This window comes from Phyllostomus hastatus, unplaced genomic scaffold, assembly GCF_019186645.2.
Source record: "Phyllostomus hastatus isolate PE091 unplaced genomic scaffold, TTU_PhHast_1.1 phas_contig_17, whole genome shotgun sequence".
Classification (NCBI taxonomy): Eukaryota; Metazoa; Chordata; class Mammalia; order Chiroptera; family Phyllostomidae; genus Phyllostomus; species Phyllostomus hastatus.
In genome coordinates, this window is record NW_025333664.1 from 6,481,106 (window position 1) to 6,494,845 (window position 13,740).

Here is a 13,740-nt window from a genome sequence, read left to right on the forward strand (position 1 = left end):
TTACGGCCACGTTTCATTCCTGAAAATCCTTCTCCATAAATACAGAGGGAGATCTACATATCTATGCAGATGGAGCCCCACATATCCATTACATCCTATTCCACACGTAATACAGACATTCCATCTAATGCTTCAAGCTGTTCTACTTGCAACATTGAATTATTGGCTTCTCCCAACCTCCATTAACCAAGTTTGGGGAGAAAAGCTTAGCTGCCACATAAGTCTTGATGAGAATAAAGTCTCTTTATTACTATTATTATTTCCCTAATGGTCTGTGCAGTATCGTACATAACTTTTTAGCCCTTCATAAAACCCCGTTGATAAACATTTGACAACGTGTTACAATTTTAGAACTTTCACTGCCGGCTCTCGGCGGGCACCGCTGGAAATGTAACAACTGGCGGAGGCGGCCGCGGTAGCTTTCCGAGGCGCCGTAAAGAACGTTGCAGCCTCTCTCAGCCCCTAATTTACGACATGGGCGCTGATGAACGATCAGGATCCACCGTTTGCCATTACCAGGGACAAGCCAGCCAATTCATAATTTTCAGGGAAGCTGGTTTTAACAGCCCTATTAGTTTTACAATTCTGAACTTTTGTAAGCTTCCATTTGTTATGTTTAAGTTATTTGCTCCGAGGACTTTGAGTGCCCTCGCTGGGGTCTTAAGGTCTGTTTCTCCAAACAGAGTTTGCAGAGGAAGACAACGGCAGTCTCGAGAGTTCAGTTAGGATAAACTCTGCAAGCCAGAGGAAGGAGCTGTGCATGTCCATTCAAGTTGAAAATACACAGAGACTTCCCACCCTGCTTCTGTTTGTTTAAAATATATACATATGCATTAAACTGGAGATGATTTGTGCTGTGGTCTGTGGGCGACACGACAGTTCTGGACATCTGCAAAACCGGGTCCTGTGTTTGAACTTCCCAAGATTGGCCCCTGGGGCTGTCGAGGGATAGTTAAAATGTTAAAGGGAGTAATACTCGTATATTCAAAAGGCACATTTGATCCCGTCCTGTCTATCTACTCAACTTGCAGGCTTACAAATAGGTTTTCATAGGTGCCTGAAATATTTATGAATAGTCATTCATTCATTCATTCATTCGGGGAACAAATGATTTTTAAGCACCTAGTACAAGAGTCAGTAAACTGCAACCTGCAGATCGAATGCGGCCCACTGCCTGTTTTTGTATGGCCCTGTCAGCCAAGAATGGGTTTTATACTCTTTAAATCAAAAGAACAATCATAGTTCCTGACATGTGAAAACCGGGTGTGATTGGAGTTTCGCTGGCTGTAAATAAAGTTTTATTGGAACGCGGCCACCCTCGCTCGGGTGCTGGTTGTCCCTGGCTGCATTCACACCGCAGCGTCAGAGGTCAGTAGAGGTGACAGAGCCGCGGGACCACGGAGTCTAAAACACTCACTGCCTGGCCCCGATCTACCACACCCCAGGTACTGCCGATGAGAAAAACCAACAACATACAGACAGCGGTAAAACACAGCCCGCTGTTCCCCCACTCAGAGCGGCAGCGGGTCGGTCGAGCGGCTGCACGGCCCACGGAAGAAACTAAGTCAGTCGAAGGCACATCGAGTACAAACTGATAAGGTGTGTCGGACAGGTGACTCCGGTACCAGGTGGCACTGCCGTCAGGGCCCCGATTTTTGAAATAGTGAACAACTCTTGGTGCATTTCCAAACAAAACAGAGTATCATCCTCCTCCAGTTCACGCAGTGTGTGTGTGTGTGTTGAAACTGTACAAAGAACACTTTGTGCTACACACAAAGTGGAATTGGGTTCTAGGTCCAGATCATTGGAATCAGGTTTTTCCGCTCCCTGACTCCCTGACCGGATGCTAGGAAGGTGCGTGGCCCGTGGAACAATCCTTCGTTGTGCTGGACCATCCCCCACGTGGCAGGATGTTGGGTAACCCTGGCCTGCACCCACTCATTCAGCATCGATGTCGGCATCTCGGAGAGTGTTGTCGGACGTAGAGGGAGAACGAAGGTTGTGACCCACGAGCCAAGTCTTTGACAGATGGGGAGGGTGGCCAGGGGGGAGTAGATAATCGCAGAGGAATGATCGGTGGCGTGCTGGTCAACACTTAACAACGGGCTCTGATGTGCAGCCCTTGCCGATGGGCATGGTGCAAATGCTCCCGCCGTGGCCATTCTCAAGTTCCCAACATGATGTCACTGGAGCCAGTGCAGGCCAGCTCCAGACAACCACAGGGGCAGGTAGAGAGTAACGCAGGCAAAGGGCATGAACCTCCAATGAGCAGAAAGTTTTACAGGAGCGTTGCAGAAGCTACCACCTGAGACATGCACGTAAGTGACATGTTACCAACCCAACATCCCAACCCGAAAGGACACGGAGAAGACAGAGATAGATACCTTCCTTTGACCAGGTGGTGACCTCAGGGGTTCAACTGAGGAGGGAAAGGGGGGGGAAAAAGCACTTTTTTAATGCTGATAAGGATTTAATAGAATTTGTTTACCAGGAAACAGAATCCCGGAAGGGAAAAAGATGGGACCGTGTTGGAGAAGGCCGGGTGAGGAAATCTCCAGCACAGAACACACTCTGGGTGTGACCGAGGGTGACAGAAAGCCGCCCCCGGTCCCAAACCGAATCTGACAGCCATCGAGGAGGCAATATTTCAGCAGATTCATCTTCCACACAGTCATCAAATTATGATAATTTAGCTTCAGAAACTACAGTAGCTGCTCAAAAAAAAACACACTATTACAGTAGAGCTCGGCGAAATATTTTGCACATCCAGCAAACGTGGCAAAATTTGCCACTTCATTGACTTTGTAAAACGGAAAGATCTCCCCCTTTGTCTGGTGCGGTCTCACTAATTGCATCATTAGCAGAAGGCCATTTGACCAACATGGAAGAGATAAAAACGACTTTTTCTACATTTTCAGGGGAAATGTAAGTTAAAATATAAAAATATGCATGCCTCTGCGGTGCCGAATCCATACGAGATAAGATAGTCAAGTGATTATAGAGACATCAGCTTTGAAAAATGAAAAGAAGTTACTTCTTTCGTGCCCGGTCGGAGCGATTAGACAATCAATCTCGGCTTCTCAATCTCCATCCCATGGACACTCTTCGATAGGGAAAAAAGTCAGGGGGAATGCAGAACTGCAGCCCGAGGAGGAGGGGCCTAAAGAGAAAAGGAGGGAAGTGAGGAAACAAAGACAGAGTCCCTGAGACGGGAGATGGCAGAAGTGGGGACCACGGTCTTGCCAGAAGCTGACGGTCTCTGAAGGCGTGGCCTGCTGACAGTCGGTGGTGATGGCGGGGGCGGGGCCTGAGGGCCACAGTGAATGTTAATGACCTTGCAAGGGACGCACCGTTAATCAGTGCCCTATATGACCACCCAAAACTTCAGTCTACTACCCATATGGCAATGAAGAGTGAAATATGTCACAGGAAGGAAACTTTGTGCCCGTGGTTATAATGAGAAGTACCAGGGAGGTGGCTGAATTCTGTGGCAGCTGAGGCCATTAGTATTTGGAGATGTGACTCAGCCAATACCAGTCACCCCTATGACCAAGTTCTACATGGGAATTCTGCTATGGAAAGTCACGCCGGTCACATTAGAAGAAGCCACTTGAAGACTTTCACAGTTTGAAGGGGAGCCCAGGGGAGAAGAACAGACTTTCAAGTCACACCTGTGCTTGAATTCTGGCCTTGCATACCATGCCACCTCGTAGCGATACTGCCTGAGTCAGTAAAGCCCTCTGGGCCTCAGTTTCCTCATCTGTAAAATGGAGATGAAATAGCACCTACATCCTCAAATTGACATACATGGCTTAGACTAGACAATGCACTGAAGGGGTTAGCGCAGAGGGGAAGAGAGAGCCTCGGGCCAAGAAGAGCAGGTTCCTGCAGCAAGAAGCAGCTCCCAGGGGTGTAAGGAATGTGGGGCGCTGGGGCGGGTGGGGTGGGGAAGGGCTCGTGGAGAAGAAGTGGTAGCTGAACAAAGACCTGAAGGGAGAAAGGGAGCAAGCCCACCTCTGTCTGGGGGGAAACTTCCCAGGCGAAAGGGACAACAGGAGCAAATACCCCGAGCTGGGAACACGCCAAGCACCGAGCAGAGCGGTGAGGAGGCCGATGTGGCCGCAGCAGGAGAGGAAGGGCAGGCGTTAGGAAATGAGGCGGCAGCCACAAGGGAAGGCAGACGAAGGGCCACGTGGGTCACAGCACGGACTCGGCCAGAGGTGAGAAGGAAGGCCCCTGGAGGGTTTGGAGCACAAAAGCCAACTTAAGTCCAATGGAAGCAAGAGCAAGAACCAGTGAGGAGGCCACTGCAACACCCGAGGCAGAGGTGACGGTGGCTCGGGCCGAGCGAGGTGCGACAGAATCCAGGTGCCCTGCTGATGCCTCCAGGAGGCCGTTTTTCTCAGGCTCTCCTCCTCCACCTTCCTCTGTATGCGCTTCATAGTCCTGGGAAGAGGCAAAACCAGCGGGAGCAATTTCAGGGTTACATTCCACCAGCAGAGCAACCCCAGAAGGAAGGGCAGGCTCTTCACCAACAGCTGGAGCAAGGGCCCAGCGCCGTGTCTCTTTGGCCCCACCCGGCTGCCCGGGCAGCTGCAAACTCGTCCCGACAGCCGTGGGGATGGGGTGTGTTGATGAGCCACGTCTGGCGGACATGCCCATCCCTGGGAGCCAGAGGTGCGAAGACCCCCACGCCAATCCCGTACTTTGCAAAAGGAGGGGAGGACGTTCCCCCAAAGGGAGTCTGGGGGAGACGGTGAAGGAGACTCTCCATCCTCCTCCGTGTGGTAAGAGAGTTTCGAGCTGAACCCATGGCCACGTGACATGCACATTCCCCAGTCTCGCTTGCAGTGGGGCGGGGTCATGTAGTTAAAGGATGTGTAAACAGAAGTAATAACGTAAAACGGGTATATTTTGCCCTTAAACGGAAGGGGTTCCATCCACCTTCCTCCTCCCCTCTGGCTGGTGGGGATCCTGGGTCACAGGACAAAGAAAGCATCATCGTAATAGAAAGGAATGGAATGGAAGAACCCAGAAACAGGTTTTCAGAGCAGGGTCACCCTCTCTCTTTGGACTTTTACTCCTGTGACATTGAAATAAAATTTTATTGTTTTAAGTCACCACGTTGTGCGGCACTACTCAAAGCAGACCACAGTCCTAACTAACACTGAGTTTGAGACTTACTATCACAAGGAGGAACAGAGAATGGAAAGAAAAAAAGGAACGGTCTTCAGAGTCTGCATACAACAGGACTGTTCATTCTGGAACTGGAACCGTCACTGAGAAACCGTCACTGTTTCCTTTCCACAGAAACGTCACGTTTCCGCGAGAGTTCTGGCCTACCCAAGATCTATGGCACCGATTTGCTCAAACAAAGCTCTGAGCCTTTTCCATTCACAAATGTAACCAACCTTGCTTAATCTGGGCATACGTCTTCACTGCCGAACTCTTCATGGTGCTCCTGGAGCCCTCCCGAGATCGGACAGAAATCTCCAGGTCGTTGGGTTCAGCTGAGCCAGCGCCGCTGGGATGGAGCCCGAGGTACCACAACAGCAGAAAGGACGCACATCACAAAAGTCCGATCATCACATCATCTCTTGAAAACTGTCACTCAAAGGCACGAGTCCAGACTCTCGCTGCTCTGACAAGAAAGAGGAATGCGCCCAGCGCGCCCAGCGGGAAATCCACGAAATGTATTGTGTCCAGTGAGGGAGGAAGCAAAGCTGTTCCTTACATGCAGAGGAACGAAATTTCCATCTATAGTATTGTTAGTACAGATAAGACTTCTCTCTCTCTCACTAGCATTGTATCATCCCAGTGTGCTCCCACACGTAAGCGAAAGAGAACTCCATTGATTTTTATAATAATGTGATTGAACATTATACATGTTAATTATACCTGATATAGGATAGTATTAAAATAGGAATCATAATGACTAATCTGTACGAAGTGCCCACTCTGTGCCTTCCATCCGCTGTTGGCACCCTAGTCCCAAACCACCTCGGCAAGGGGCGTGACTAACGTCACGACGTGGATAAGAAGACCCGCCCGCAGGGAAGACAAATGACTGGGGGGGGGGGGTACTCAGCCGAGGGGCGGCTGGCCCAGAAACCCGAGCTAGGAAGTCATACTCTGGGGCCCCCATCTCTAAACACAGTTCTCGTCGGCTCGACTGCCAGCGGCAGACACGGAGAAGCGCCACTCAGCCCGGCCTTCGGGAAGGTGCGGCTGCCCGGCTTCGGAAGTGTGGTCAGCAGGCAGCCAGACACCTGCTCCTTCAGGGTCTGCGCAGCGGAAAGCCACCTCCTCAAGGCCGTGCCCTGCCCAGAGCGGCCTACCAGCAGAGACCAACCGAGTGTCAGTATGAAGTCCAGTCGTTTTGGCCCAACACAGGACACTTAGAGGGACACTCTGTGCTCCAGAGTCCCCCCACCCCCAGGCTGGCCGAGGCTGCAGACTGTGCCACGGCTCCACGGCTGCCGCTGCCCCACCTCCCTTCCTCACTCGGCTCAGCCCATGTGGACTCCAGGTAGACGGCTCTAACCCTGAACTCCGCCTCAGCACCTGCGCCTGCCACCTATGCCACCAACTCTACCAGTACGCATGTCTGTGGAACGAATGAATGAATGAATAAATGAATATATGGTTATATGATAAACCCATTCTTTAAGCCTTGGGTTTTGTATCACCATCCATTCAAAAACAAATAATCTCCCACTGTGTTTCAAGCATCTTCCCGGGCAAGAACCAAACAGACGGGGTCCCTGTTTTCAAGGCGCCGATGACATTTATGGGGCAAAGATCAGTGGTCCTCAATCTCATTCTCTCATGGGAAGCACAGAGGACGTTTTCTGTGCTTTTTTGTTTGTCGAAGCCATGCCCACCCCTGCTGGAACTGAACTAAGAATGAAAGGAAGGCAGAGAGCCACAGGGCTGGGTGGCTTACACTAGAGTTTCCCAAACTGTTCCCGGTGTACGAACCACCGGGGGCTCTGGTTGGAAGGCGGGTGGGTTCAGAGGATCTTGGGTGCTGGTGCTGGTGCTGGTGCTGGTGCGCAGTCACACTGGACTTAGGGGCCGCAAGGACGCACAAAACAAACGTCAGTAGGGACGTGTAGCGCCCCCGCCACACGACTCGCAATGATTTGATGGTTTGACCATACAGATTCAGACCCTTCCCATCCTGATGTTCACCAGTGTTAGAGAAACTACTGGACACACTTCTATCGCCTTTGCTCCTTAAAGGACGAGACCCAAGTTCAACAGACCTATAGCAGCAATTTTCAACTCCAGAACCATTGCAGGCACCCTGGGGTGTCACAGGAACTTCTAAATCATGTGAAACCTGACTACTTAGTCAGGGGCTCTGACCTCTTTTCCCCTAGGCTGTGAAATAAAAAAATGACAGCGGCCAACACAACAATAGCCATCTGGTGCGAATGCCCTGCACTAAACCATAGATATATAGGTCATACAATAGAGTTGCATTTTATTGGTCACATCGCATAATAAAACTGTGTCTGGTTGGTTCATTCTTGGTAAGAAAAATCCTTATATACAAGCATAGGCCCCTGATTTTTTAAGAAGTCACACTGGAGCAAAAAGGGTAGGTAATTACTATCATAATTTTTTTCGTAAGTCAATCAAAGTTATACCAATTTTTTTGTCAGATTGGCAAAAAAATATATTTTTTGGTGTGCTGCAGAATTTTAGGGATTAGTTTACGTGTGCCATGAGATGAAAAAGGGTGAAAATCGCTGACCTGTAGGAATGAATGTTAGCAGCAAAGAATATAGAACACCAACCTGTCTCTCCTTATAGCTTTTAAATATTCAAATAAAACTTCCTGCAGTGGACTTTTTGCATTTCAATGCTGCGCTAACACGCTGTGTGTGCCTCTGCATCCCCATGAGTGTGTGTGTGTGTGTGTCTGGCACTTCTGAACGCATCAAGACTTTTCTTCTTTTCTAAACAGAGTCATCTTCACAAACGGCGTTGACAATGCACTTTCATTCTGTCAGAGTTGCTCGGGATGGAATTCGAGCAGGACGAATTCCATCCTGCTCGAATTAAAAGGCGGGACAGTGCCCTGCTCCTGTGTCTATGAGAGAAGGCCCCTCCCTGTTCTGTCATTTGTCACCTGCCCATCCGTCGCGGCAGAGGAAGCGATGGTGCCTGATAGGGTCAGATAGAAGCCCTCCAAACCTTAAATAAACAGGGTGACCCCCAGTTTCGCTGGGCTTATCAGAGACTCCTATCAAGCTCGCAGGCGCAGGAAAAGACAACGGTACATCGTCCACGGTTTCATGGGCAGCGAGCACAAAAGCAACCCAAATTACAAGCACAAGAAAATATGCCACTGAGTTGCCTTCCATACACTGGGTGGAAGCGACACGTGCAAGGGGAAAGGGTGAGCACCGCGGAAGCATCTCACCGGTCGGTGCCTTTGGGTCTGCTTCGGCCATGGAGTGGCGGGGGGCAAGCAGTTCTTTGATCCCTCCGCGAGTTACCGAGGACCTGCACTGCGTGTCTGGTCCTGAGGCTGCCAAGAGGAAAATAAAGTGGCCGGTTGGTTCACGCTTTCATGTATTCATTTTACAAACACACACTGTTGTCTATCACCTACGACACCCAGGCGCTGAGCGAGATTCTAGGTATGTGGTTACAAAAAACCCAGAGGCCCATGTTGACATGTGCAACAACACGGATGAACCTGGAAGACGTTGCGCTGAGTGAAAGAAGCCAGTCACAAAGCACCAAGGCTGTACGATTCCACTTACGTGGGGTGTCCACACCAGTCAAGTACCCAGAGGCAGAGAAAAGGGTGGTGGCTGCCAGGGGCTGCGGGGAGGGGGGAGGGGGAGTTAGGGTTTCAGTTGGAAAGGTGACAATGTCCTGCAACTGGAGGGGGGAGACAGCTACGCAGCAATATGAATGCATTTAATGCCACTGACCTGTCCACTTAAAGTGGTTGAAATGGTAGATTTTATGTTAGGAATATTTTACGACAATTTAAAAAAATTTTTTTGAAACACATATGCCTGATTCCTGCTTTCCGAGTGATGACAGTCCGTGGGGAAGACACGTGAAATGAACCGAGAAATTGACACACAACTCAGCACAGCAGCCGTGGGTGGCTTGGAAGAGGACAGTCCCCTCTCCTCCCGGTCCATGGGACGAATTCTTCTAAACGCAAGAACAACCACAATGGTAGTTCCTTCATAGAAGCATTCTTTAAAAAAAAAAAAAGTTGAACAACAATTAAATTTAAAAGATAAAATAAAATAAACAAGCATTCTTCACTCTGCAAACAAATCCCTTTAAATGGAAAACTCTCAACTATGTCAAAGGTTCGTAGATAAATCACTCACTAAATAACTGAGGGGCCAAAAGGCAGAGAATTTGCAAGATAAAGTGTTATGAGGCAGTGCCCATTGAGGATTGATCAGAAATTACAATAAGCATCTTGGTAATTACAACAAAAACTAATGGAAAAAATGATTTAACTCATAAAGGTTTACTATACACCCAGCCTCACACACGCAGATACCTATAAAATGATGCAATGAAAAAAATCTATACGGTGCGGCCTGGTTTGCATATTTAATAGGCACAGTTATTGCTTGCGAGCATAATGTTCCATATTTACTTGTCCAATATTCTTGCTCCTGCTGATTATTTGAGCATTGGTATTTTTTCAAAATATAAAAACAGCATGTCACTTCAATACCCACTGCTATTGTGCAAAGGTTTTAAACTTTTGTGCCTTTGTTTTTTTTTAAAGTCCTCAGCAAAAGTGCTCATTAAAATGTAGAGAAGATAAGCATCCAAAAATTGAACTTGGAACTTGTATTGAAATTAAAAAAAAAAACAAAACTCTGCACAAAGCCTTTGGACTGAACACTGTGCTTTTATCCTCTGACAATGTGGCAAACTTTCAGCATTGCCTGGAATATTTTCCAACTCCTCTAAACACCTGAAGGGTTTCTTGCATGTTGGATTAGCTGGCAGGAAGGGTATGAAAAAAGAGAAGATTGCAGAAGGGGAAAAAAGAGAAAGGATACCTTTTAGATCACCACCCCCCTTGAAAAATTGCATCCCTGAACAGTGCCTTTATCAGGTCTAAAGCAAAGAAGATAACCACTAGGATAATTAACAAGTCTGGTTTTTAAAAAGCTGAAGTTGATTATCTAAAGGGCAGGCTGCTCTTTAAATTAAAGATGATATCTGAGGCATTTACAGCAATGTATGTTATAGCCACTGATATCGTCCATAAATATATAGGTCAGGAGTCCTCTCCCTACCGTCGGGAGGAGCCGGGCAGGTGAAATACTTGAGTGGAGTGGGCCGGGGAGAAACAGAGGCGAAATGGAGAGAGCATGCTCTTAAAATAGGCAGGTGGCCCTGGCCGGGGTGGCTCACTGGTCTTGGAGCACTGTCCCGTAACCAAAGGTTGTGGCCAGGGCACACACCTGGGTTGTGAGTTCGATCCCTAGCCTGTGTGCCTACGATCCCAGGTCCAGGGATCCGGTGTGTACAGGAGGCAACCAATTGATGCTTCTCTCTCCCATCCATGTTTCTCTCTCTCCCTTCTTCTCTTTTTAAAAGCAATGAAAAAAGGTCCTCAGGTGAGGATTAAAAAAAAAACAATTTTTTTTAATGGGCAGATGTTTCTCATCCGACTGTGGCCAGCAGATGCGGCCCCACATGGACAGAGCTTTCAAATTTCAGAAGCCAGGAATTGTAATTTTCCTGTAAAACCTCCTGTTTTAAAAAAATAACAACACCTATGTAATTAATTTCTAAATACATAATTTCAACATCGCTGTGCAGGCTCAACAAAATGCATCCACAAGCTGAGCTGACTGGCACCACGGACTCTGGCCCACGTCCTAGTTCATTCCGATACCCACGTATTGTGGTCGGAGAACATTTGGAGCTGCTTCTGCTCCCCCCCGCCAGGTGCAGAGGCTGGCACGAGATTGGGTCCCTGTGACGATGCCTCGAGGAATGCTCTGGTGGGAAGAGGGTTTCAGAGCCCTGGCCTCGCACGCCCTGGGCGACGTCACAGAACAACCCTCAAGGTGGGAGTCCTGGGCCTTGAGATTCGCCCCCACTTCAGACCCACCAGGCTGGACCCTCTTGGGGCTTGGCACCGATGTGTCTCCGTTTCCCGCTTGCCCTCCAGCCCCTGCCACAACCCGGACGGTATGAAGGGGGTGCCCAGTCTGCTTTCCAGAACTTACAAGTGGCATCTTCTATGAAGGCTGCTGAAGACAGAAGCAAATTAAGAACAAGATCTTGAGAGTTATCTTTGGCAAAAGAGATGAAGGTACGTCCTCTGGCTAGCGCTTGCCCAGGTTCAAACGAACAGACTCTTTTCTTTTTAAACAAAGAGCCACCTAATGAAGGAGGATGGGAGAGCTGTTTGACATACTATAGATAAGCTCTTTTTTTAAAAAACCTTCCCTTTGATATGCCCCAAGCTTCCAAGCTCTATTACCAAATTCCCAGACCAGGTCTCAGGCAAAATCTGCCCTTCAAATAGTTTAATTTTACCCGTGCAGGTTTATCTGTGTAATCTTCTAAAGAGAAAGTGACCTCGAAGTGAACGCCAACATCAGATGTAACGCGTCTGAACCAATCACACAAACATGGGCCTACTGTGCGTAGGGCTATGCCAGGCACTGGTCATGAAACAGTAAGTCAAGACATGGGACCCGTCACCCAAGAGCTCAAGGTCAGCATGGGAGAAATAAACCAGCCAAGATACAAGGTCACTGCCAAGGGAAAGCTGCTGCGGTGCTGATGTGCCTGGATGCCAGGCACAGGAGCGAAGGTGATTTCTCACGGGATTCTGGGGGCTCTGGCCCCCCAACCTCTTTGAGGCTGCAGCACGGTCATCCTAGTTTATTTGGTTTTGCCCAGTAAGGATGAGGACCCGGCTTTCATCGGTGAAGGTCATGCCATCGGTGGGAGGGGGGCGGTTCCTCCCTCATCACCGCTGGGCTTGGCCACGGGCACTGGCCACCGCAACGTGAGAAGACGTGTCCAGGCTGAAGTTCAAGAATGAGGCGCCCGTGGGGCAGAGCTGGCCTGAACCACAACCAGCGCCCCTTTCTGGCTTCACAGACATTAATGTCTGCCGTGGTAAGCCGCTGAGATGTAGGGGTGGCGTGTTCCACGGCAAAGCTCACTCATACACGAGCACAGTTCACTGACGACTTTTTTTTAAAGAGCAGAAATGTTGACACTCCTGTGCTCCAAGAATGTCCGTGCATCAGCTGACCCACCCAGGAGCAGTAAGAGGGATCCAAGGGTACAAACACGGAAACGGAATAAAATGCGGGGACCAGCACCAAGAGCCTACTTCCCCTGCCCCCCACCCCAGATATGCCCCCCCTGCTTCTGCCCGTTCGGGGAAACCATAACTCCAGCCATCTCGTTGTGCGGGGCACCGTGGCCACCACTGACTGCTCTAACTCTCACACCTCACAGCCTGGTCCGCAGCAAACTCCGTCAGCTCTGTTGTTGAAATACAGGCTCCGGCACCAATAACGTCCCCTTTTTATTACATAAAAGTCTTTCATTACAAAATCATAAGCATGTAATTCTGTAACATAACAATATCACGCTCAAGCACACCATGTGACATCTTAGGTGACATGTTCAAATGGCTGTCCATCTCGTGGGAGACACTCACGTACCCTTACCGACCACACTCCGTGGCGTTACTTCTGCCGGAGCCCAGATATCCTAAATCCGGCCCCTTCCGCCCATATCCACCGCCACAGCCCTGACCCCAGCCACCACACGTCTGACCTGAACTACCGCAGTGGCCTCCGGAGTTCCTTCTGCCGCCTACACCCCTCAGCTGTCTGTGTTTCATGCACTTTTCAGACTAACCACACTAAAATCCAGTTTTGTCATGTTCTCGCTTTCTTCCATGCTTTGCAATGACCCCTGTCTCACTCAGAGTAAAAGCCACTGTTCTTACAACGGCCCCACAGGTCTCCTAGTCTCTCCCCAGCCACTTGAATTTAGTACATGGATACCCTTGCCGCCCCTCCAACAGGCCAGGCACGGGCCCACGGCAGAGAGTTCTCCATCTGCTGCTTGCTCTGCCTGGACTGCCTTCATGGAGAAGCTACTGGCTTGCTCTCACTTCCCTGGGGCCTTGGCTCAGGCATCCCCTTATCACTCTGGCCGGGTAGCTCAGTTGGTTGAAGCGTCCCCCCCATGCACCAAGGTTGCGGGTTTGATTCCCTGGTCAGGGCACATGCAAGAGGCAGCCAGTGAATGCATAAGTAAGTGGAACAACAAATGATCTCTCTCCCTCTCTCTCCTCCTTCCTCTCACTCTCTAAAATCAATAAATACACACACACACACACACACACACACACACACAGATATCCCCTTATCAAGGAGGGCTTTTCTGAAAACCTTGTGTAAAAGAGCGCCCCAGACTGCACCCCCCTCTCTGACTTCTTTGCCCGGGTCCATTGTTCTCCATAGGAGACTTCCCACGACCCGGTTCCCTCCACCGGAGGAAGCCCCAGGAGGGTGAGAATTTTAGTTTGCCCACTGTGCTATCCTCAGCTCCTGCAACATGCCAGGCACTGAGTCACTTCTCAGTATATATTTCCTGAGCAAATAAATACAGGAATCAGACCAATTTACATTGGAACTCCAGCTCCGACCCTCACCTGCTGTGTGACCCTCGACAGGTCCCATTACC